Raw genomic sequence first — 24,125 nt, forward strand, 5'->3', positions numbered from 1 at the left:
CGTAGCTGAAGGCTATGCTAAACTGTCGTCTCCACAAATGAGAGCGTCTTTAATCAGTGAACCATCGCTAGCAAAGTCGGCTGTACAACTGGGCGAGTGCTAGGGAGTCTCTCTAGACTAGACCTGCCGTGTGGCGGCGCTCGGTCTGCAATCACTGATGGCGACACACGGGTCCGACGTATACTAACGGACCGCGGCCGATTTAAAGGCTACCACTTAGCAAGTGTGGTGTCTGGCGGTGACACCACGCACTCTATACTGTGTAGCCATAGGGCAAGATACACCTACTAGAGGCCTTCAATTGTCAATACAAAATACTCTCAAACAAAGCAAAGTAGGCGTGGGGATACAAGTTCGCGTTGCCCATTGAGGACTTTTGCTGGTTCCTGTCTTCTGGCTCTAAAAATTTCAAAGACTTCCAATAAGTTGAGAACACGGGCTTTTTGCGCTCTGCGAAGATTACGCACACCTTTTCAGTACTTCATATAGCAAGACCGGTTTCTGCTAAGGGCATCCCGAAGGTAGTTGGCTGTAAATGTTCTTTAAACCTTACGTTAAAAGAGCGGCCAGTTACCATAAACATTACCTTCGATATTAAAAAATGTATCCATGCAGGTATGCATGTTTGAAGGAACCTTGCATCGTAATTCGAAATAACACAGGCACTGCAATATCTTATTTATCCACCGACACCGGGAAGCGACTTCCAAGTAAACAGTCTTCCCTGTACGGTAATACACACAATGGATGTACGAGTACAGGTAGTGCACACGTGGTTGACGTCACATGGAAGTTTGGGTCTGGCCACGAGTCGTGCTGGGACAGACAAGTGTTAAGGCGACCGCTCGCGACAAGCGGGAAATCCTGGTTCGAGTCTCGGTCCGGCACTGACTTTCATTGTCGTCATTCCATTATGTAGCTAATGTCTGTCCATATTAGCAACTGGTAATACGAGTACATTTCCTGTAGCTTCCGCACAACTGCTTCTTGGTACTGTGATTATTTTCCGTCAGTGTACAGACTTTGCAAATGAAACTCAACTTTCCAAGTGTATACATGATTGTACGCAGAACCCGAATGAAAATTCAACCAGTGTATCTGGAAAAGGCTGCCAAAGGAATTTAAACATTGGCGTGCTTGATGATGTTATTTGCTTCAATGATGGTGCTCAAGCAAGGAAATCTGTTTCGGATAGAATTGATAACGAACAAGGAAGCAAACGATCTTCAGTATTGTCACTCTTCAACCGAGAACGTTTCATGAAATCTGAAAGGGACCTTCTGTAAATATATAAAGAAGCAAGAATGTCAAGAAGAGCATACAAGAAGAGGAAGTAGGACAAGGAAACACAGGAAGCAAAAGACGATGGCCCTGGAACGTTTTAGCTGTATGTGAATACTGCATTTAACTTTAAAGTAATTTTCCCGAAAAATATATTTTATAACTTTAGGTACACATCAAAAATGGAAGCATACTATTATCAGACTGCAAGTTTCAGCAGTTGTTACACATTGAAGCGTCAAAGAGACTTGTATAGGCACGTGTATTCAAATACCGAGATATGTAAACACGCAGAATACGGCGCTGCCTTTATAAGACATGTATCTTGCGCAGTTGTTAGATCTGTTTCTACCACTACAATGACAGGTTATCAAGATTTAAGTGAGTTTGAACGTGGTGTTATAGTCGACGTAGCGATGAAGTGGAGATTTTACCGCACGACCATCGCTGCTGCAGGAAAGAGATCCTGCAAGAACGGGACCAACGACGACTGAAGAGAATCGTTCAACGTGATTGAAGTGCAACCCTTCCGCAAATTGCTGCACATTTCAGTGCTGGGCCATTAACAAGTGCCAGCGTGCGAACCATTCAACGAAACATCATCGACCTGGGCTTTCGGAGCCGAAAGCCCACTCGTGTAACCTTGATGACTGCACGACACGAAGCTTTACGCCTCGCCTGGGCTTGTCAACACCGACATTCAACTGTTCATGACTGGAAACATGTTTCCTGGTCGGACGAGTCTCGTTTAAATTGTACCGATCGGATGGACGTGTACGGGTATGGAGACAACCTCATGAATCCAGGGATCCTGCATGCCAGCAATGGACTTTTCAAGCTGGTGGAGGCTCTGTAATGGAGTGGGGCGTGTGCAGTTGGAGTGATTGGGACCCCTCAAACGTCTAGATACGACTCTGACAGGAGACACGTACGTAAGCTTCCTGTCTGATCACCTGCATCCATTCATGTCCACTGTGCATTTCGACGGACTTGGGCAATTCCAGCAGGGCAATGCGACACCCCACACGTCCATAATTGCTACAGAGTGGCTCCAGGAGCACTCTTCTGAGTTTAAACACTTCCGATGGCCACCAAACACCTCAGACATAAACATTATTGAGGATATCTGGGATGCCTCGCAACGTGCTGTTCAGAAGATATCTCCACCCCGTCATACTCTTATGGATTTATGGACAGCCCTACAGGATTTATGGTGCCAATTCAATCCAGCGCTACTTCAGACACTGGTCGAGTCCAAGCCATGTCGTGTTGCGGCACTTCTGCGTTCTCGGGGGCCCTACACGATATCAGGCAGGTGTACCAGTTTCTTTGGCTCTTCAGTGTATTTGAGAAGGAAAACCCAAAGTCTGGAACTAATTGTTTTCATGAAAAATTTTGAAAACGGCACATGATTATACCAGATAAAATAATTATTTTCAGTGTGAATGCTGTTAGAGACTCATTTATATTTTAATTGGAAAACTTCCAGAGTTTAAGTTAGATGCGTACGTCACACATGTTTTCAGCAAAATACATTGAAATCTTATTAGTAGAAGGTGTACTCAGGCACCGAATGGAAATTTCTTTCACTAGAAATACGTTAAAAGTTTAATAAATAAACAGCCAAATTATAATTAACAACTGCTGGGTTTTTCTAGTGTCAAATACCTGAGCTCCGATCTCTAAGTGCGCCAGTCTTCACAATTGTGGCATTAATTTTAAGGAAAATATAATTAAAATGAAAGATCATATTTTTATCTGCATTTTCATAGCGGTTGGCGCCCCTAACTACTTAGGTGCACACCCAAAACAAAACTCAACAGAATTTTTAGAGGGTCTCGTGTGAATGGGAAATGTCTTCGATCTCACTTCTAACAAAAGATCCAAAATGTTGCTGAAAATATACTTTTACGTTCTCTACCAGCTGCTAACTAGCTACCAGAGGCCACGTATCCCTCATACTAAAAGTCTCAGAAAATATGTCTGAAGGACTTCCAAAACTTCTCAGTGGAGTTTCCGTCATCCTTTATATGACGTAAATCGGCAAGTAATTCATTTAAATGGTAGTTTTAACACAGCAAAAAAAAAAAAACATTATAACACATACCAGTCTTCTCATATTATCACCAAAAACAATGATCAGGTCCGTAGCTAAGGGCACTTACAAAGGGGTATTATCAGTCGAAACCCATTTCCAGTCTAATGGATGGGTGCTGATATCGTGCTGTATAAAGGACGTTCAACAGAATAAATATTGGGGCATCGTTGGTCTGGATGGCCAGACCTTCCAACGACGCTGATCAGCCAAATCCCTTAGGCTGCAGACACCGAAGGCACAGACAACGATCGACATCGGCCGAAGAAGAATGACCTTTCGAAATCAGTATCCCGGTAGGTACGCGGTCTCAATGCAACTGATCTCAACACCTGAACGTACAGATAGTCGGCAGTCGGCGGAATCCATGTAAGTGTTTTCTGCAGTCCAATGAAAAAGTTTCGTATGTGATTACACGGTGGTTTGTTAAACAAGGAATTTCTTTTTTCTACATTTTGAAATCATTTTTAAAATGTTATTAGTTATTCTTGTAAATCCGGCAGATTAGCCAAGAGCGCTAATCTGCTGCTTCCTGGACTCGGGTAGGCGGCTCAGCATCCACAAAAATTCTGGCAGCTCAGCATCCACAAACCAAAGCAGTAGACATAAGAAACGTGCTGACCTGAAGAAGTGAACCTGCGACCTCGAAGTCATAGGGAAGCACTAATTCTTCATATCTCATAGGTAGACTTTTCGTAGCTAAGGCTCCATCCATAACAATGGAACCGGATCTCAGTCCTCAGTGAGCAACCCTAGTTTCCATGCTGAACAGCAAGCAAACATTGATGGCAGGAGAGAGCGCATGTGTAGATGAATGCGTTTATTTTGCATTTTGTTTACGACCTTCCACAAGAGTGTTTCTTGATTATCAGAGTAGCTCATCAGAAGATTATCTTGGGAATTTGTCACCGTATAGGGTAGGGTAAACATAGTCATGTGTAGGGACTGTGGTTGTTGTGGGCGGACGCAAGGAGAATTGGCCACTCTTCGGGGGCAGGTGGAGGCTTTGTCTGTTAGGCTCATCGAGCTCGAGGCGCAGGCGTCGGCTCGTAGTGGCGTTGGGGCAACTGTGGTGAGACCTATGCCTACTTCGGTGGCCTTGGAATCACATGGAACCCCTGATGTCGCTGCGTCTTCCGGCAGTGAGCATCTTACCGGTCAGCCATCACTCCAGGGTGAATGGCGGACAGTGGTGGGCTCGCGCGTGCCTGGCCGAAAGGCGAAGGTGGGATCTGGCCGCGTGGCAGCTGCCTTACCCCTTTCCAACAGGTACGGGGTGCTTCCTAGTGGTGATGACATCGTTTCCGAGCCACCACAGGATGCCTCGCCTGTTGGGCCAGTGGCCGATTCTCCGGCAAGGTCCCGACAGTCACAGAGGGCGGGCCTATTAGTTATAGGGAGCTCCAACGTTAGGCGGGTTATGGAGCCCCTCAGGAAAATAGCGGGTAGGTCGGGGAAGAATGCCAGTGTGCACTCGGTGTGCTTGCCGGGGGGTCTCGTCCGTAATGTGGAGGAGGCCCTTCCGGCAGCTATTGAACGCACTGGGTGTGACCGGCTGCAGATAGTAGCACATGTCGGAACGAATGACGCCTGCCGCTTGGGTTCTGAGGCCATCCTTGGTTCCTTCCGGCGGCTGGCTGATTTGGTGAAGACAACCAGCATCGCACGCGGAGTGCAAGCTGAGCTTAATATCTGCAGCATAGTGCCCAGAGTCGATCGCGGTCCTCTTGTTTGGAGCCGTGTGGAGGGTCTAAACCAGAGGCTCAGACGACTGCGACTATAATGGTTGCAAATTCATCGACCTCCGTTATTGGGTGGAGAACTGTAGGGCCCCCCTAGACAGGACAGGCGTGCACTACACACCGGAAGCAGCTACTAGGGTAGCAGAGTACGTGTGGCGTGCACACGGGGGTTTTTTACGTTAGAGGGACCCCCCCTTGGGCGAAACGATAAAATACCTGACGGCTTACCAGAGAGGACATTATCATCGTTGATAAAGAACGTCCGTCCTCAGAGACCAAAAACAGGAAAAGTTAACGTAATATTGGTAAACTGCAGGAGTATCCAGGGCAAGGTTCCTGAATTAGTATCTCTTATTGAAGGAAATAGTGCGCATATAGTATTAGGAACGGAAAGTTGGTTAAAACCGGAAGTGAACAGAAACGAAATCCTAGACACAGAATGGAATATATACCGCAAGGATAGGATAAACGCCAATGGTGGAGGAGTATTTATAGCAGTAAAGAATTCAATAATATCCAGTGAAGTTATTAGCGAATGCGAATGTGAAATAATCTGGGTTAAGCTAAGTATCAAAGGTGGGTCAGATATGATAGTCGGATGCTTCTATAGACCACCTGCATCAGCAACCGTAGTAGTTGAGCGCCTCAGAGAGAACCTGCAGAACGTCGTGAAGAAGTTTCGTGATCATACTATTGTAATAGGGGGAGACTTCAATCTACCAGGTATAGAATGGGATAGTCACACAATCAGAACTGGAGCCAGGGACAGAGACTCTTGTGACATTATCCTGACTGCCTTGTCCGAGAATTACTTCGAGCAGATAGTTAGAGAACCAACTCGTGAAGCTAACGTTTTAGACCTCATAGCAACAAATAGACCGGAACTTTTCGACTCCGTGAATGTAGAAGAGGGTATCAGTGATCATAAGTCAGTGGTTGCATCAATGACTACAAGTGTAATAAGAAATGCCAAGAAAGGAAGGAAAATATATTTGCTTAACAAGAGTGATAGGGCACAAATCGCAGAATATCTGAGTGACCACCATCAAACGTTCATTTCTGAGGAAGAGGATGTGGAACAAAAATGGAAAAAATTCAGAAACATCGTCCAGTACGCCTTAGATAAGTTCGTACCGACTAAGGTCCAAAGCGAGGGGAAAGATCCACCGTGGTATAACAATCATGTACGAAAGGTACTACGGAAACAAAGAAAGCTTCATCATAGGTTTAAGAGTAGTCGAATCATAGCTGATAAGGAAAAGCTGAACGAAGCGAAAAAGAGCGTAAAGAGAGCAATGAGAGAAGCATTCAACGAATTCGAACATAAAACATTAGCAAACAATCTAAACAAGAACCCTAAAAAGTTTTGGTCATATGTAAAATCGGTAAGCGGATCTAAATCCCCTATTCAGTCACTCGTTGACCACGATGGCACCGAAACAGAGGACGACCGAAGAAAGGCAGAAATACTGAATTCAGTGTTCCGAAACTGTTTCACTGCGGAAAATCGTAACACGGTCCCTGACTTCAGCCGTCGCACGGACGCCAAAATGGAAAATATTGAAATAAACGATATCGGAATTGAAAAACAACTGCTATCACTTAGTAGCGGAAAAGCATCCGAACCAGACGAGATACCCTTAAGATTCTACAGTGATTATGCTAAAGAACTTGCCCCCTTTCTATCAGCAATTTATCGTAGATCGCTGGAAGAACGTAAAGTACCTAGCGACTGGAAGAAAGCGCAGGTCGTTCCCATTTTCAAGAAGGGTCATAAATCAGATGCGAATAATTATAGGCCTATTTCGCTTACGTCAATCTGTTGTAGAATAATGGAACATGTTTTGTGTTCTCGTATTATGACGTTCTTAGATAATACAAATCTCCTTCATCATAACCAACATGGATTCCGCAAACAGAGATCATGTGAAACTCAGCTCGCCCTATTTGCCCAAGAAATTCACAGTGCCGTAGACACTGGCGAACAGATTGATGCCGTATTCCTGGACTTCAGGAAGGCATTTGATACGGTTCCGCACTTACGTTTAGTGAAAAAAATACGAGCTTACGGAATATCGGACCAGGTTTGTGATTGGATTCAGGATTTCCTAGAAGAAAGAACACAACATGTCATTCTTAACGGTTCAAAATCTGCAGATGTAGAGGTAATTTCGGGAGTACCGCAAGGAAGCGTGATAGGACCTTTATTGTTTACAATATACATAAATGTCTTAGTTGACAACATCGGTAGCTCCGTGAGGCTATTTGCAGATGACACGGTTGTCTACAAGAAAGTAGCAACATCAGAAGACTCGTACGTACTCCAGGAAGACCTGCAGAGGATTAATGCATGGTGCGACAGCTGGCAGCTTTCCCTAAACGTAGATAAATGTAATATAATGCGCATACATAGGGGCAGAAATCCATTCCAGTACGATTATGCCATAGGTGGTAAATCATTGGAAGCGGTAACGACCGTAAAATACTTAGGAGTTACTATCCGGAGCGATCTGAAGTGGAATGATCACATAAAACAAATAGTGGGAAAAGCAGGCGCCAGGTTGAGATTCATAGGAAGAATTCTAAGAAAATGTGACTCATCGACGAAAGAAGTAGCTTACAAAACGCTTGTTCGTCCGATTCTTGAGTATTGCTCATCAGTATGGGACCCTTACCAGGTTGGATTAATAGAAGAGATAGACATGATCCAGCGAAAAGCAGCGCGATTCGTCATGGGGACATTTAGTCAGCGCGAGAGCGTTACGGAGATGCTGAACAAGCTCCAGTGGCGGACACTTCAAGAAAGGCGTTACGCAATACGGAGAGGTTTACTATCGAAATTACGAGAGAGCACATTCCGGGAAGAGATGGGCAACATATTACTACCGCCCACATATATCTCGCGTAATGATCACAACGAAAAGATCCGAGAAATTAGAGCAAATACGGAGACTTACAAGCAGTCGTTCTTCCCACGCACAATTCGTGAATGGAACAGGGAAGGGGGGATCAGATAGTGGTACAATAAGTACCCTCCGCCACACACCGTAAGGTGGCTCGCGGAGTATAGATGTAGATGTAGATGTAGATGTAGATGTACGATCGTTGGGCAGTTACACTGCCTATAGTGGAATATCGGCGAACCTGTTGCTGCGATAAAAGGAACAGAGAAGCTTAAAGAGTGGCAGGTGTCGATACTATCGCACCCACAACTCAGATAGTGTGAGATTATTGAGTAGTATTCTGGTAGAATTGGAGTTATTAACAGTTGTAGAACAACGTCAGTTTTTGAACAAGGTGTAGAACAGAATGACTAAAATAGTTGCTGTATCGTTACGACTAATCTCTATTCCACTGTAATGCAGTTTTTTCATTGGATTTGCTTTTCAATGCCACAGTGAGTCATCTCGAGTATCTTTCACCCCTCATTCTCATCTACTCATTAAACCTGTCTGCTTGACCCAATAACTAAGGACAGAATTGTAGTATTCACCACGTCCTTCTCGTGACAGATATAACTGTTTGAAACCCATTCGACGTCGTTTCCAAAGGGCTACAGATATTTACTGTCTCTTCAATCTCTCGCCTCCCCCACCCTTCCCCACTCCCCAAATATAACACACCGTCACATCCATATGTAAAGTGACAAAGATGCTTAGGATTTTAATAACGATAAAAGTAAAATATGTAAAATGTTGTAATATAACCATAATAACGGTAGTTAGTCCAGTGCTTTGTCCTTGTTCTGGGGGTAATGTCATGAATCCCATGACCAACCCTCCCCCCCCCCCCCCTCCCCCGTGATGTCTGCTGTTCTAAATACCGGCTAAGCGACTCAGAAGTGATAGGACTGTGCATCCAATGGCACCCCATACCACTGTGACAACCTCCATAGACGATGGCGTGACGATACTCCTATCTAACATGTCCACTTATGCTGGATGGACGGATGGAGAGGGTTGCATGGGGGCACGACGGCAAGGTCTTCAGCGCCCGCTCAATAACAAATTGAGACGGGTGTCAAGAAAATACTTAGAACAGTAAGATAAAACAGAACGTAAAACACGGGTAACAAGCTGGGAAAAATATGTGCCTACCCATACCGAAGCGTGGGACGAAACATGCCGTCAGCAGTAAAACATGGACAACACAGAAATAAAGTGATAGAGGGAGCTAAAACAATATAGCAGATGGAAGTGGCTGGCTGACCGCAAGGAAAAAAGGGAGGAGCCAGCCACTTTGCACACATTATGCTGGAATGTTAATCATTTGCATAGCCACGCACATAGTCAATGCCATACCTATTTGACAATTGTTGCATGTTGTCCTCATTGTGTTGCAATTTTAATTCCAATAGTGTACATGCAATGACCCATTGTCCTCGTATACGAAGTAACATGTTGCTATAGTATTCAAGCTTCCGTCCTTAAAAAGAACGAAAAAGTTTTATTTATTTTGGCAACGAGTTCTTTAGTCTCCGGCTCTGTTTTTGCGTAAATAAGATAACTGACTAAATTTTTATTATGATTATTACATACCATGTTGTGAGATTTAGATAAAAATAACGCTATTTGTCTTTTATATGGTCAATCGAGTACTGACGGGCCATTGAAAAACTAGTTCCATTACTTAGCCTAGGAGCCACACAATAGACATAATTAGTTTCCCACGTAAACTGTTGTAAAGAGTGTTCACTTCCTGAACATCTGCGAACATGTGTGGCTATAGATTCAAGGGCAATATGGTTGAAGAAGCCGATATTAAAAAAAAATGGTTCAAATGGTTCTGAGCACTATGGGACTTAACTGCTTTGGTCATAAGTCCCCCAGAACTTAGAACTACTTAAACCTAACTAACCTCAGGAGATCACACACATCCATGCCCGAGGCAGGATTCGAACCTGCGACCGTAGCGGTCACGCGGCACCAGACCGTAGCGCCTAGAACCGCACGGCCACTCCGGCCGGCATTTAAATAAAAAAAGAGAGAGAGAGAAAGTAAGCGTAATAAGGGCATTATTTCTGTGAAAGGAAATCTGCTGATGGACAACACTTTGTGCCATGTTATTCCACCTTGAGCTCTGTAACACGTTTGGATCCGCTTTGGCATGCTGTCCAGAGGTCAGTAATGATTCTATTGGTCGCGTCTGTCTCAATTTTCAACGGCAGTCCTCCTGAGGCCATCCAGTGTGTCAAGGGTTTTTCTGCGATAACACACTGCACGCTTCAACTGGTTCCACACATGCTCAATTGGGTTCATCTCAGCAGATATTTGGTTAAACCTGCACCCTGATATAAGACATTTACGATCTGGATTCGATGTGGTAGAGTGTTATTATCTCGAAGGATCCAGCACCGAAATGTTGATTCTAGAGCTAGACAGTGTGTACAGGGAGCCTATCCGAACACTGTACAGGCTCCAAATTACCACCCATGGTGAAGAGAGGCATCTGACACCCATACATGATATTTCTCCAAAATAAGTTTGATACACCTTCCTGCTAAGCCAGTGTGAAGAGGTGTGTATGTGCTCTGGCGCAATATGGTGGGTTGAGGTGATCCAAAACCCGCCCAATGACGGTAGAATCGCTTTATAACTTCCCAACAGTTCGCGTTAGTGGCTCAGATCCACATCTGGCTGGCATTGGGGCCACGGAGTTCAGCGGGGAAGTGTTGTTGTGAAGAGACTGCAGCGGCTACGTCCAGTGCAGCCCAAGCACAGCATCACTTTGCATGGTAAACATTCCTGGCTGGTGGCCGAACTACATCAAGAGCTCATGCGGCAGACTTGCAGGGCCAAGTAGAGTGCGTGATGGGCTGGCCGCCTGCGCCAGCAGTGACGGGTGACAGGAGTGTAGACGTCCAGTGAGAGACCCGGGTCCAGCATCTGACTGGTGGTGTCTGTTGCAGATAAACACCCACCGGCTCGGTGGCTGGAAAGGTCTGAGTTTGACTCCCAGCCCATCAATGTTGGCCCTCTGACACTATGATGGACGCCGACTCAATGATTCGCCGATTCGATGACATGCCTGGCTGACCACTGGTATTTGTACGCAGCAAGTGGATTTGTTGTGTTGTTGCTACCACAGATGTCACAAAAGCCGCGTGCCGAGGTTCCCCTAGTTTCGTTAACTGGCCATGCTCTGACAGGCAGCTGGGCGGTGGCGATCAGCAGGTGCTAAGGCGTAATGCTGCGTCAGCGTATTGAGGCAAGGATCCTTTTTACAATTAATAAAATGTTCTGGGCCATTATGCTGTGGTCAAACGAATTTCACATTAAAATCCAACGTTTCGTCCCCGGAGACGTACGTTCGTATCTGGCCGCCTCTTTATTTTTATAGTGCAATCATCAAACATCAGACAACTCCTCCACTCGTTGTTGAAGAGAAACCGCTGCCAATGATCCAAGTTCCATTCCAGGAGTTTCCTTTCCCAACTCATTAGCGCATCACACAGCTGGTAGTTTCTGCAGTCGTTCGTAATTGACGCCGAGAAGTCAAACAGATTGTGCCGAGACTGGTGAGTACTGTCTAATTGGAAGCAGCCCTACCAGTTGCTTCCGAGCAAAGAGTGTAACATTCTGTTGCATTCTTCCCAAAATAGCCATTCACTGGTGGCAGATACGCCAGCCTTGTTTGCTGACAACACGTCTTGCCGCAAACTGACAATGCACATGCAGTCTAAACTTCAAATTACGAGTACTTTTCGACGGACGTTGTCAGACTGAAGAGCGTACACAGGCCCCCTTCTCCCCTTCATGACTGGTGACACAGCATGCTCCAATGAGCTGCTTTGAGAATGTAGCTTTACCTTTACCTGCATTACACAGGTAGCTGTATGCAGAAATTTCCTGTTGTCAAAACAGCACTGAGAAAGCTGTGTATGATCAAAACATAAAATAAAGTAGAAGAGACAGGAACTATGCCAGTCATGAGAAACATGCAATACTTTCCCATTAGAGGTTCACAGCAAAAAAGTATCTACACTGCTGGCCATTAAAATTGCTACACCACGAATATGACGTGCTACGGACGCAGAAATTTAACCGACAGGAAGGAGAGGCTGTGATATGCAAATGATTAGCTTTTAAGAGCATTCGCACAAGGTTGGCGCCGGTGGCGACACCTACAACGTACTGACATGACGAAAGTTTCCAACCGATTTCTAATACTCAAACAGCAGTTGACCGGCGTTGCCTGGTGAAACGTTGTTGTGATGCCTCGTCTAAGGAGAAGAAATGCGTGCGCTCACGTTTCCGACTTTGATAAAGGTCGGATTGTAGCCTATCGAGATTGCGGTATATCGTATCGCGACATTGCTGCTCGCGTTGGTCGAGATCCAATCACTGTTAGCAGAATATGGAATCGGTGGGTTCAGGAGGGTAATACGGAACGCCGTTCTGGATCCCAACGGCCTCGTATCACTAGCAGTCGACATGACAGGCATCTTATCCGCATGGCTGTAAAGGATCGTGCAGCCACGTCTCAATCCCTGAGTCAACAGATGGAGACGTCTGCAAGACAACAACCATCTGCACTAACAGTTCGACGACGTTTGCAGCAGCATGGATCGGAGACCATGGCTACGGTTACCTTTGACGCTGCATCACAGACAGGAGCGCCTGCGATGGTGTACTCAACGACGAACCTGGGTGCACGAAAGTCATTTTTTTTTTTTTTCAGATGAATCCAGGTTCTGTTCACAGCATCATGATGGTCGCATCCGTGTTTGGCGAAATCGCGGTGAATGCACATTGGAAGCGTGTATTAGTCATCGCCATACTGGCGAATCACCCGGCGTGATGGTATGGGGTGCTGTAACAACGACAACGCTGTACTATTGTACATATAATAATTTTTTCTTCTGATTTTCGATAAATTAGTGTAATCGATGTTTTGATTTCATTTCTTTTTCGTTTCATGCCATTATGTGAAGGAAACTGTAAACAATTTTCAATGTGAATATTAATGTTTATGTCAAATTTCAAGCAATATTGTAATAGAATTGAAGTGTAACAAATGTTGAGACTGTTGTAAGATGTTAAAGTTGTAATTGTGCGTCTGGTCCATACGTAGGAAATGTATTAGGATATGTAGAATGCAAAACCCCTGGTGAATACCCTGTCTGTAAGGGAGCGGTAAAAGATGGATGGCAGGCGAGCGCGGGAAAATGCGCACGGGCGCTGCACGACATAACGGGCTCAGCAGTAGTAGTCGGAGTTGGGCATTGGTCTGAGCAACACGTTCTGGATCGAGGAGGCTCTCCTGGAAGACGCAGTTTCATTGAGCCTCGGATATGCCGTTCCAACGCCCATACAGCATGGCAAAATTCCATAGGCACTAAATAGAAAAGTATTGCGACGCTAAGAAGAAGTAGAGTGCCGATACATCAAGAGCCATTGCTGTGGTTGTATGTGTGTTTTGTGCCTCGCCATCTCGCCGCCCGCCAATCGCCGCATCGATACGAACAGGTTGAACCTTTTAGTACTGTATTCGTGTGGACCAGTGTTACTTTTGTTCCATACTGTTCAATAACAACTTAAATTTTACCAGAACTGTCCTATCATTTAATTATCCTCACAACTAACCTAGACAGGGTCCTTTCCACATGTTGTGCAATCCGAGTGTCCCGAGATGAATAATTAAAGTTTGTGTTAATAATAATTACCTGCAGACCTAACTATGTTAGAATGGTGTTTAAAGAACTGTTTTGTTAATGAACCACTAGATGAATAACAAAGGTCTGACAAAGTTGGAAGATAATTTTGATATTGATTTAGTAATGAAGTTTAATTATTTCGAGACAGATATAATGGTATTTAAATGAGCAGGAAATAAGATGAAAAGAGTAGTAACTCATATATTGGAAATCTTGAGCACATAATGATTTCAGTAATCAAATTTTCTAATACAGTGTCATAACAGTTTCAGGGTACCCCCTTTTTTTTTTTCATTTAAATTCTGAAGTGTTCTAAACTGATTTGACCAGCAAAGTTAAAGCCAATATAAAAACCAAAATTTATCAGTGTTTTACCTTTATCAAAATTGACATTGTGTGTGTGTTTCGAAAGTGCTATTTCTAGGGTAACCTATGCCCGATTTTAATCAGATCAATAGACAGTTCGAAGTTTTGTAGTAAACATTATAGTGTAGTGTTATGCTTATGTATTTATGGTTTATCCATATCAGTACAGAAAGTTAAATTATCAGTTCAATAGATTTTCTGGTTCTAAAGTTTACCATATTATGCAGTGTTACTACTTGTTGCTTTGCATGAATATCTGCCAACTTGTACAGGGAAGAAACTCAGTTAATGCCTAATTAGGCTGGCGACCGTATTATTAACAAATTGGTAGCATCTGCTGCGTTGCTTCTTGTCCGTCCTGACATGTAGTTGCATTTCGGACTTGCTTGACGTATCGTTGTTATTACAGAGTGGGTGTAAGTCTGATTTGCCTCCATCCAGGTACACGCGGTCACTATCTATACAAAAATCCTTTCTCATAAGGTGAAGCCCGTCAACTTACCATAGTACAGGCTTTAAGGAGTATCGTGTGCCCAGAGCGCACGTTACAAGTGGCGACCGTGACAGGACATCCAGTTGTTGTCGGTCACAAATTAATGTGAATACCGAACAGTGGATGTTCAGTGGCACAAATTGCAATAATATTTATTAACCTAAATAGCAGTGAACGTCAAGTACGGTGGAGAGGTGTAATTTGCATTCATTATGGACAGGAACGTAGACATGGTAATTGTTCCAAGCGTAATGGAAAATGCGACTGGCAATGACAGGAGTTTACGCGGCCAGATAACAGATGGCGTTAGTGGTAGACAATTGGCATACATACAATACCACGAACATGTTAACGAACAGATTGAAATCTCGAGGTTGCCTAGAACACAGCAAGGAATAAAACAGGAAGTATAGGATGACTTTGTAGATGATAGTTGGTACGTGAATGAATCCACTGACATGTTTGATTCTCCACAGATAAAGAAAGAATCGAAAGAAAATTTTGAGATATGATCGAAATGCACCAATTCCGTAGAACAAGACAGTGTGAAAATTTTAAGCATGAACGATTTATTTGAACAATAAACCAAACAAATTGCAGGACAGAGTGAGCAGCTCAAAACACAGAATGATCAGCATCAGCTGGCCGCGGTGGTCTCGCGGTTCTAGGCGCGCAGTCCGGAACCACACGACTGCTACGGTCGCAGGTTCGAATCCTGCCTCGGGCATGGATGTGTGTGATGTCCTTAGGTTAGTTAGGTTTAAAGTAGTTCTAAGTTCTAGGGGACTGATGACCACAGCTGTTAAGTCCCATAGTGCTCAGAGCCATTTTTTTGATCAGCTTCAAAAACAAGTCAGTAATCAGGTTAGTCAGCTTAAAACACACGTTGACGAGCAGCTCAAAACACAGAATGATCAGCTTAAAATACACGTTGATCAGCAGCTCAAAACACAAAGTAATCAGCTTAAAACACAGAATGATCAGCTTAAAACGCACGTTGACGAGCAGCTTAAAACACAAGTTGGTCAGCTTAAAGAACAGGTCGAAGAACAAGGAATTAAAATTAGTAAACAAATAGAACAGGTAGAACAAAAAGTGGGTAATTTAAGTTCTACATCTACATTTATACTCCGCAAGCCACCCAACGGTGTGTGGCGGAGGGTTAATGCTATGAAGTTTGAAATTGACATAATTAATAAAAATATGGATACTATGCAGGGGGAAATTGACAACATTAACAGTAGGTTTGATGTTGAAATTCTCAACATCCAATAGAAAGTAGAGCCTCTAGTTGAAACAAAAGTAGACGAAAAAGTTTTCGGTCTTAAAACTGAGATCGTAAACGAATACCAACATGGAATCTCACAGTTGAAAAAGGCGGTTTCAGATACTGAAAGAAATTTAGGCGAAAAAGTTACCGGATGTGTACAAAAGTGTGAACAAAATACATCGAAAATTCAAGGCAAAATTTTCGATCTCGAGAGTACAATCAGAGATAGGCCTGGTGTTGTCTGTAATGACACGCCACTTACGAAGCTGTTGGAAGGTGAGGAGCGCTTCGATCCCGCCAAGAAACATAATGGATGGCATCCGTTAGATTTCATAAAAAATTGCGAGAGGATGTTTCCTGAATACTTGTTTGGTCAGGATAAGATAAACGTAGTAATTAGCGCCTTAGCAGGTGACGCTAAGCGCTGGGGAATTAACTTGAATACCGAACTAATGACATTTTAAGAGTTTAAACAAAAATTTACGGAAGAATATTGGTCCGAACAAAAACAGGATCAATTGTGGCGCGAATTTATCATAGTTAAACTTCATGATAACCGGGGCAGGAATTCTTTGAAAGATTTCAACGAATATTGGTACCAAAAGTTGACACATTTAAGAGGAAGAAGATCCGATTCAGAAATTGTATGGGAGCTATATAAAAAGCTTCCAGAAGATTCAAAGAGATACGTGGGAAGCAATCATCATAGCTTCCCAGCGTTTCTCGAAAGGGTCAAAGACGAAGACCACTGGCGCGAAAGTCGTGCCAATTATCAAAATTTTGGTAACAGGAATAACCGTAATAATGACGAGAGGAATTATGGCGATGAGTTTCGCGTCAACACGATACAGAGAGGTAGAGGCAGAGAAAGAGGAAGAGGGGGTTATCTAGGTCGCGGTAGAGGGTACACCGCGCAAAATAATAACGACACGGGAAACTGATTTCCGCGAACGTTGCGGGCCAAATGGAAGTGGACAGAACATACCAGCCTCGATTTAAGAAATGTTACCAGACTGACAGTAAAGTTATGAGACAGGTTAAAGACAGGCGTGGAATGACGCAACGTGTTGTTGCGGAACAAGCGTCAGGTGCGAGCGCAGGTGAGTCATCTTCGCCGTGCAGTGCGATACATGTTAACAGGCAAGTGGAGCATCAGAGGGCAACGGCCCAGCCTAGCAGAACAGCTGTTCAGAGAGAAGCCGCTAGCAAGGCGGCAGCATTAGGTACGAACATTGCCGTAAGAGCTGGTAAAGACATTACGAGTGGTAATTCTGTGGCGAAGGAAATAGTAGATGAAACAGTGGATACACAGAGAGGTTCGGTTAACAGTGTTAGCAATAAAGTAAATGGCGAGAATGAATTAGCAGAATTAACTGATTGGCGTGTGCAGATCGACGATCTGTACAAGGGCCTCGAGCAATGTGAGTGGGAGGATTTTAAGAAGGAATATGAGGCAAGGAGGTTAATTAGTGAAAAAGGAAATAATAGGGACGTCGATAAGGTGACGTCGCCCAAATTTGAAGAGGAGAGAGTAAATAGCGCAGCGCAAAGTACGCGTGCTGCCGATAGGACGAAGGTTAAAGATAGGAAGGAATTGGAGGATGAAATCCTAAGCATTGACGAAGAAGTAACTTCTGTTAACGATCCGCCAACAGTACAAGCTGCTACTGAAAGGCACTGTGGGAAAGAGGCAGGTAATTACCTAAAAGTAATTGAAGTCCACGAGGATTACACTAAATATGAAGTAACAGTGGATGTGAGTAAAGCTGATAATGAGGCAGTTTGGCCAAAAGAGGATATTGAGTTAAAATCAGAATCTGACGAAAATGCAGAGGAAGAACTTAGTGCCTGTCTCAGAAAAGCTTTTATGTTAGAACCTTAAAGTAATCCAGAATGGTCGGATTCTGACGATAGTTCAGATGAGGAGTATTTCGGTACTAGTGAAAATAAAGGGAATACAGCTAATTGCGATATTGTACCTACTGATGATGAAGTTTCAAAACAAAACCCAGATGTTGAAACTGAACACAGAAAGAAAGAGCCACCTGATGACTCAGTGTTTATTTTGCAAAGAGTTCAAGTAAGCAAAGACTTTGAACTCCAGAAACCGAGAAAGCCACCAGATATAAATGGTTCACAGGTCAGGAACGTAGCTTGGGATGATGTCACAGTCAACCAAGGTGCGTTGCAGAAAAAACAGGAAGGGGCATGAATTAGAGTCTGGGGCAGATTTATATTGGACTTTGAAAATGTCATGAACACCTTACATCGTGAATCTACTGGGTTCCCACCGGAGGAAATTTTGTTAGGCAGCAGAAGTAAAAGTTTAATTGAGGAAAAACCTGAGTTTCCACCTTGTTCAAGCTTGGGGTTGAGTCAAAAGAAAGAATCAGTGAGTAAAAGGGCAAAGCAAAAAGCTGAATCTAGATCTAAAAGACATGATAAAACCTGAAAGTCTCAAAATTTAAAATTGGAGATTATGTTCTTTTAAAAACCCACGAAAAATCTAGTGAACTGAACCATGAAATTTCCAAATTTAAATATATTTACAATGTACCATATATAATACAGAACATTCCACACGATAATGCTTACTACCTGATCTACCCAAAATCCAAAAGACCTTTAGATGTAAGAAACGTTGTGGACCTGAAACTGTATGTTCCTAGGAGTGAGTGACCTAAGTACACTCAGAAAGTAATTTGCAGTAAATGTGTTGTATCTTATGCTGAAACTATTTTATTCCAAATGTAACAAATCTTTGTAAATGTATGTATACCAATGTCAGTGTGCTAATGTACTTATGTAAGTTTCAGATTACCAAATGTACTATAAATGTAAAGGTGTATGGAGAAAAGGGTTGAAAAGAAAAAGCAAATGTTGTAACCCAGATAAAAGATGGGACTGCCAAAACCCAAAGTGGGCAGTAAATGAGTCATAATATAAAGGACTGCCAAAAATCAAAGAGGGCAGATAAATAGTCAGCGGAGAATTGTAAGTGTGGTACAGGAGATGTGATAAAATGATGCGAAATAGACTGCCCAAATCTGAATAATAGGCAGCAAATATATGTAGTGAATTTTCTAATTAATATTGTGTGTTTATTAGTAAACAAGGAAATGGACTGCCATTCAATGAAAGCAGCAACAAATTGTCTTATAGTGTATATAGGTATTTGTATCTGCTTTGTAGTTAAGTATTAGTGTTCCAAATTTTGATTCTATTTATCTGAGAAATTTAATAATAATGAGTAATTTGCTATTTAAATCATGTTCTGATAGGAGGTTGGACTGTGCCAAAGCACTTAGTAAATGATAGGTAAATGTTCTCGATATATTAAAAAAAGTATAGACCTATATAATGTGGGTGAAAGGAAGTTTGTGGTATAAACTTTTATGATGGGACGTTCACACAAAGATTCAGAACCACTGTATAAACATAAAATTTAGTGTTCCCATCAAATTTGCACTTAGTGAAATTTACTGGAAACAGGGGCATGTGTAACAACGACAACGCTGTACTATTGTACATATAATAATTTTTTCTTCTGATTTTCGATAAATTAGTGTAATCGATGTTCTGATTTCATTTCTTTCTTGTTTCATCCCATTATGTGAAGGAAACTGTAAACAATTTTCAATGTGAATATTAATGTTTATGTCAAATTTCAAGCAATATTGTAATTGAATTGAAGTGTAACAAATGTTGAGACTGTTGTAAGATGTTAAAGTTGTAATTGTGCGTCTGGTCCATACGTAGGAAATGTATTAGGTTATGTAGAATGCAAAACCCCTGGTGAATACCCTGTCTGTAAGGGAGCGGTAAAAGGTGGATGGCAGGCGAGCGCGGGAAAATGCGCACAGGCGCTGCACGGCGTAACGGCCTCAGCAGTAGTAGTCGGAGTTCGGTATTGGTCTGAGCAACACGTTCTGGATCGAGAAGGCTCTCCTGGAAGACGCAGTTTCATTGAGCCTCGGATATGCCGTTCCAACGCCCATACAGCATGGCAAAATTCCATAGGCACTAAATAGAAAAGTATTGTGACGCTAAGAAGAAGTAGAGTGCCGATACATCAAGAGCCATTACTGTGGTTGTATGTGTGTTTTGTGCCTCACCATCTCGCCGCCCGCCAATCGCCGCATCGATACGAACAGGTTGAACCTTTTAGTACTGTATTCGTGTGGACCAGTGTTACTTTTGTTCCATACTGTTCAATAACAACTTAAATTTTACCAGAACTGTCCTATCATTTAATTATCCTCACAACTAACCTAGACAGGGTCCTTTCCACATGTTGTGCAATCCGAGTGTCCCGAAATGAATAATTAAAGTTTGTGTTAATAATAATTACCTGCAGACCTAACTATGTTAGAATGGTGTTTAAAGAACTGTTTTGTTAATGAACCAATAGATGGATAACAAAAGTCTGACAAAGTTGGAAGATAATTTTGATATTGATTTAGTAATGAAGTTTAATTATTTCGAGACAGATATAATGGTATTTAAATGAGCAGGAAATAAGATGAAAAGAGTAGTAACTCATATATTGGAAATCTTGAGCACATAATGATTTCAGTAATCAAATTTTCTAATACAGTGATCATAACAGTTTCAGGGTCCCCCCTTTTTTTTTCATTTAAATTCTGAAGTGTTCTAAACTGATTTGACCAGCAAAGTTAAAGCCAATATAAAAACCAAAATTTATCAGTGTTTTACCTTTATCAAAATTGACATTGTGTGTGTGTTTCGAAAGTGCTATTTCTAGGGTAACCTATGCCCAATTTTAATCAGATCAATAGACAGTATGAAGTTTTGTAGTAAACATTATAGTGTAGTGGTATGTATTTATGGTTTATCCATATCAGTACAGAAAGTTAAATTATCAGTTCAATAGATTTTCTGGTTCTAAAATTTACCATATTATGCAGTGTTACTACTTGTTGCTTTGCATGAATATCTGCCAACTTGTACAGGGAAGAAACTTAGTTAATACCTAATTAGGCTGGCGACCGTATTATTAACAAATTGGTAGCATCTGCTGTGTTGCTTCTTGTCCGTCCTGACGTGTAGTTGCATTTCGGACTTGCTTGACGTATCATTGTTATTACAGAGTGGGTGTAAGTCTGATTTGCCTCCATCCAGATACACGCGGTCAATATCTATACAAAAATCCTTTCTCATAAGGTGAAGCCCCTCAACTTACCATAGTACAGGCTTTAAGGAGTATCGTGTGCCCAGAGCGCACGTTACAGTGCCATTGGTTACACGTCTCGGTCACCTCTTGTTCGCATTGACTGCACTTTGAACAGTGGACGTTACATTTCAGATGTGTTACGACCCGTGGCTCTACCCTTCATTCGATCCCTGCGAAACCCTACATTTCAGCAGGACAATGCACGACCGCATGTTGCACGTCCTATACGGGCCTTTCTGGATACAGAAAATGTTCACCAATTGAAAAGTCTGCTCAATGGTGACCGAGCAACTGGCTCGTCACAATACGCCAGTCACTACTCTTGATGAATTGTGGTATAGTGTTGAGGCTGCATGGGCAGCTGTACCTGTACACGCCATCCAAGCTCTGTTTGACTCAATGCCCAGGCGTATCAAGGCCGTTATTGGTTGTTCTGGGTACTGATTTCCCAGGATCTATGCAACCAAATTGCGTTAAAATGTAATCACATGTCAGTTCTAGTATAATATATTTGTCCAATGAATACCCGTTTATCATCTGCATTTCTTCTTGGTGCAGCAAGTTTAATGGCCAGTAGTGTATGTTGCTAAATGACTAACCCAATGCACAGTCCAGCTGCCTAAGACTTCCGAGGGTAACACAAATTTGATTTTTAGTATTTCATATATTTAATGACCATATTTAAAAATTTAATATACTGTTAATTTACTCATCAACAACTATAATTTTATACTAAAGATTTGACACAGGTACACAAGTATTATAGTTAGGAAACTATGTGTATGACTTGGGGTAGCGTAGTACATGCCGCGCAAATTACCCATAGTATATTAATCCAGTATTAAATTCCAGACCTCCTCGCAGTGTCTCATGAAGTGAGGTCACGAGACGCTGTTCGTGGTGATCCGTCTGCCGGATAGGGACGTTAAGTTCGACGGCCCACTTCAAAAATGTTCAAATATGTGTGAAATCTCATGGGACTCAACTGCTAAGATCGTCAGTCCCTAAGCTTACACACTCCTTAACCTAAATTATCCTAAGGACAGACACACACACACCCATGCCCGAGGGAGGACTCGAACCTCCGCCGGGAACAGCCGCACAGTCCATGATTGCAGCGCCTAAGACCGCTCGGCTAATCCCGCGCGGCGACGGCCCACTTGGTGCTTTTCGAGAGGAGTGGGTTACGTGCCAGCACCAGGTTTGACTCTCTCCGTTCCTTTCATTCATAACACAAACCCAACATTACACTACATAACCACTCATTGCATTCATCCACATGACACAGGTACACACCTGACACTTCGTAACACCACAGAGGAAGACAACGGCAAACCACCTCCACCAGGATCATCCCATGAGCAAGTGCAGTACTGCTGCAGTATTCCTGCATGTGCTATCACTACGCTTATTCCCTGAGTATAGTACTATTTACTATTATATTCAACTAGTTTTTGAGAAAGAGAGCACCTGTCGACTTCCGACAAACTTAGCACATAATTTCAAACCTTATCGAATTGTTTTCTCTCTGACACCTCGCACAAAACAACGATCGCTTGCTATAGAGGGTGTTTCAGAAAGGACTACAAAACTTTAAAAATTCACATCAATTTATTGGAAGAAGATATATTGCTGTATTTAGCGTTATTTTGTAGGGAAACACATCAGTTTTTTTTTAACCTTAAACTAAAGACGTTGTATGTGGCTTCCGTTGGTTATCCTGCACACATCCCGTTGGAAGTCAATTTCTTCCCAAACTCGCTGTAGCATTGCAGATGTAACTTGCTCATTGGCGGCGTAAATTCTTGCTCTAAGGTCAGGTAGAGAAGCTGGCACAGGAGGTACAAACATGATATCCTTAATGAATCTCCATAAAAAAATTGAGTGGTGTCAGGTCTGGGGAACATGGTGGCTATGCAATTGGCGCATCACGGCACGCTTTCGTACTTGAAAAGCGATCGCTGAGAAAATCCCGGACGTCAGAAAATGGTTCAAATGGCTCTGAGCACGATAGGACTTAACTTCTGAGGTCATCAGTCCCATAGAACTTAGAACTACTTAAACCTAATCAACCTAAGGACATCACACACATCCATGCCCGAGGCAGGATTCGAACCTGCGATCGTAGCGGTCGCGCGGTTCCAGACTGTAGTGCCTAGAACCGCTCTGCCACTCGGACCGGCCCCAGACGTCAGTCAGGTAGTGGATTGGCGCACCATCTTGCATGAAGTAAACATTTAGTTCTTCGTCACCCTCATCGATCTGTGGTATCAAAAATTGATGTAACGTACCCAGGTACACTATCCAATTGATGGTTGTCTCATGGAAAAAAACGTTCAGTTTAGCGCTATCACGAAGTGTTGCAAATGTCTGATATGGATTTTCACTGCCCCAAATCCTACAGGTATGTATGTTAACCTTTCCACTTAAGTGAAAATTCGACTCATCAGAAAAGATGATTTTGTCCAAGAAATGTTCATCCTCATGTAATCGATTTAACACACCCGCACAGAACTTCTTCCGAGCAATTTTATCAGTGTCTTTTATTGTTTGTTCGATAGTAAATGTATACGGTTTCAAATGCAAACGGTTTCTCAAAACTCGCCAGTTCCCAAGATGCACGCCCAGTCGATTTCGTAGGTCTGTTGAGAAAACGTTGTCTCACTAGCTCAATGAAGTCGTCTGATGTGCTTGGACGATCTGACGATTACCCATGTCTTACCGAGCACCCTGTTTCTACAAAACATTTATGTCACTCATAAATTGTAGGCCTACTAGGAGGATCTTTAGCGTACTTGGTACGGAAATCACACTGAACTGTTGTCGCCGACTTCGATTCTTCAAACCAAAACACACAGCTAGCACGTTCGGGTCCAGTGAAGGCTTCCATCTTTAACACAACTGCCGCTAGCGCTCCTTAAGGAGCGATTCAGGGCTAGCGAACTACGCGAGGCAACACTTGAAGTATTTCCCTACAAATTGACACTACAATCACCTGTGAAGGTACTATTAACTGATTTATATGAAT

At 42.9% G+C, this 24,125-nt stretch overlaps 1 protein-coding gene across 1 annotated transcript in view; it reads right to left on the minus strand.

Moving 5' to 3' along the window:
- The window catches only part of LOC126095513 (regulator of hypoxia-inducible factor 1-like), a 250,030-nt gene that overhangs the window by 128,077 nt on the left and 97,828 nt on the right, over positions 1-24,125 (minus strand). The window lies entirely within an intron of this gene.

The sequence above is a fragment of the Schistocerca cancellata genome, chromosome 8 (assembly GCF_023864275.1).
Source record: "Schistocerca cancellata isolate TAMUIC-IGC-003103 chromosome 8, iqSchCanc2.1, whole genome shotgun sequence".
Lineage (NCBI taxonomy): Eukaryota > Metazoa > Arthropoda > Insecta > Orthoptera > Acrididae > Schistocerca > Schistocerca cancellata.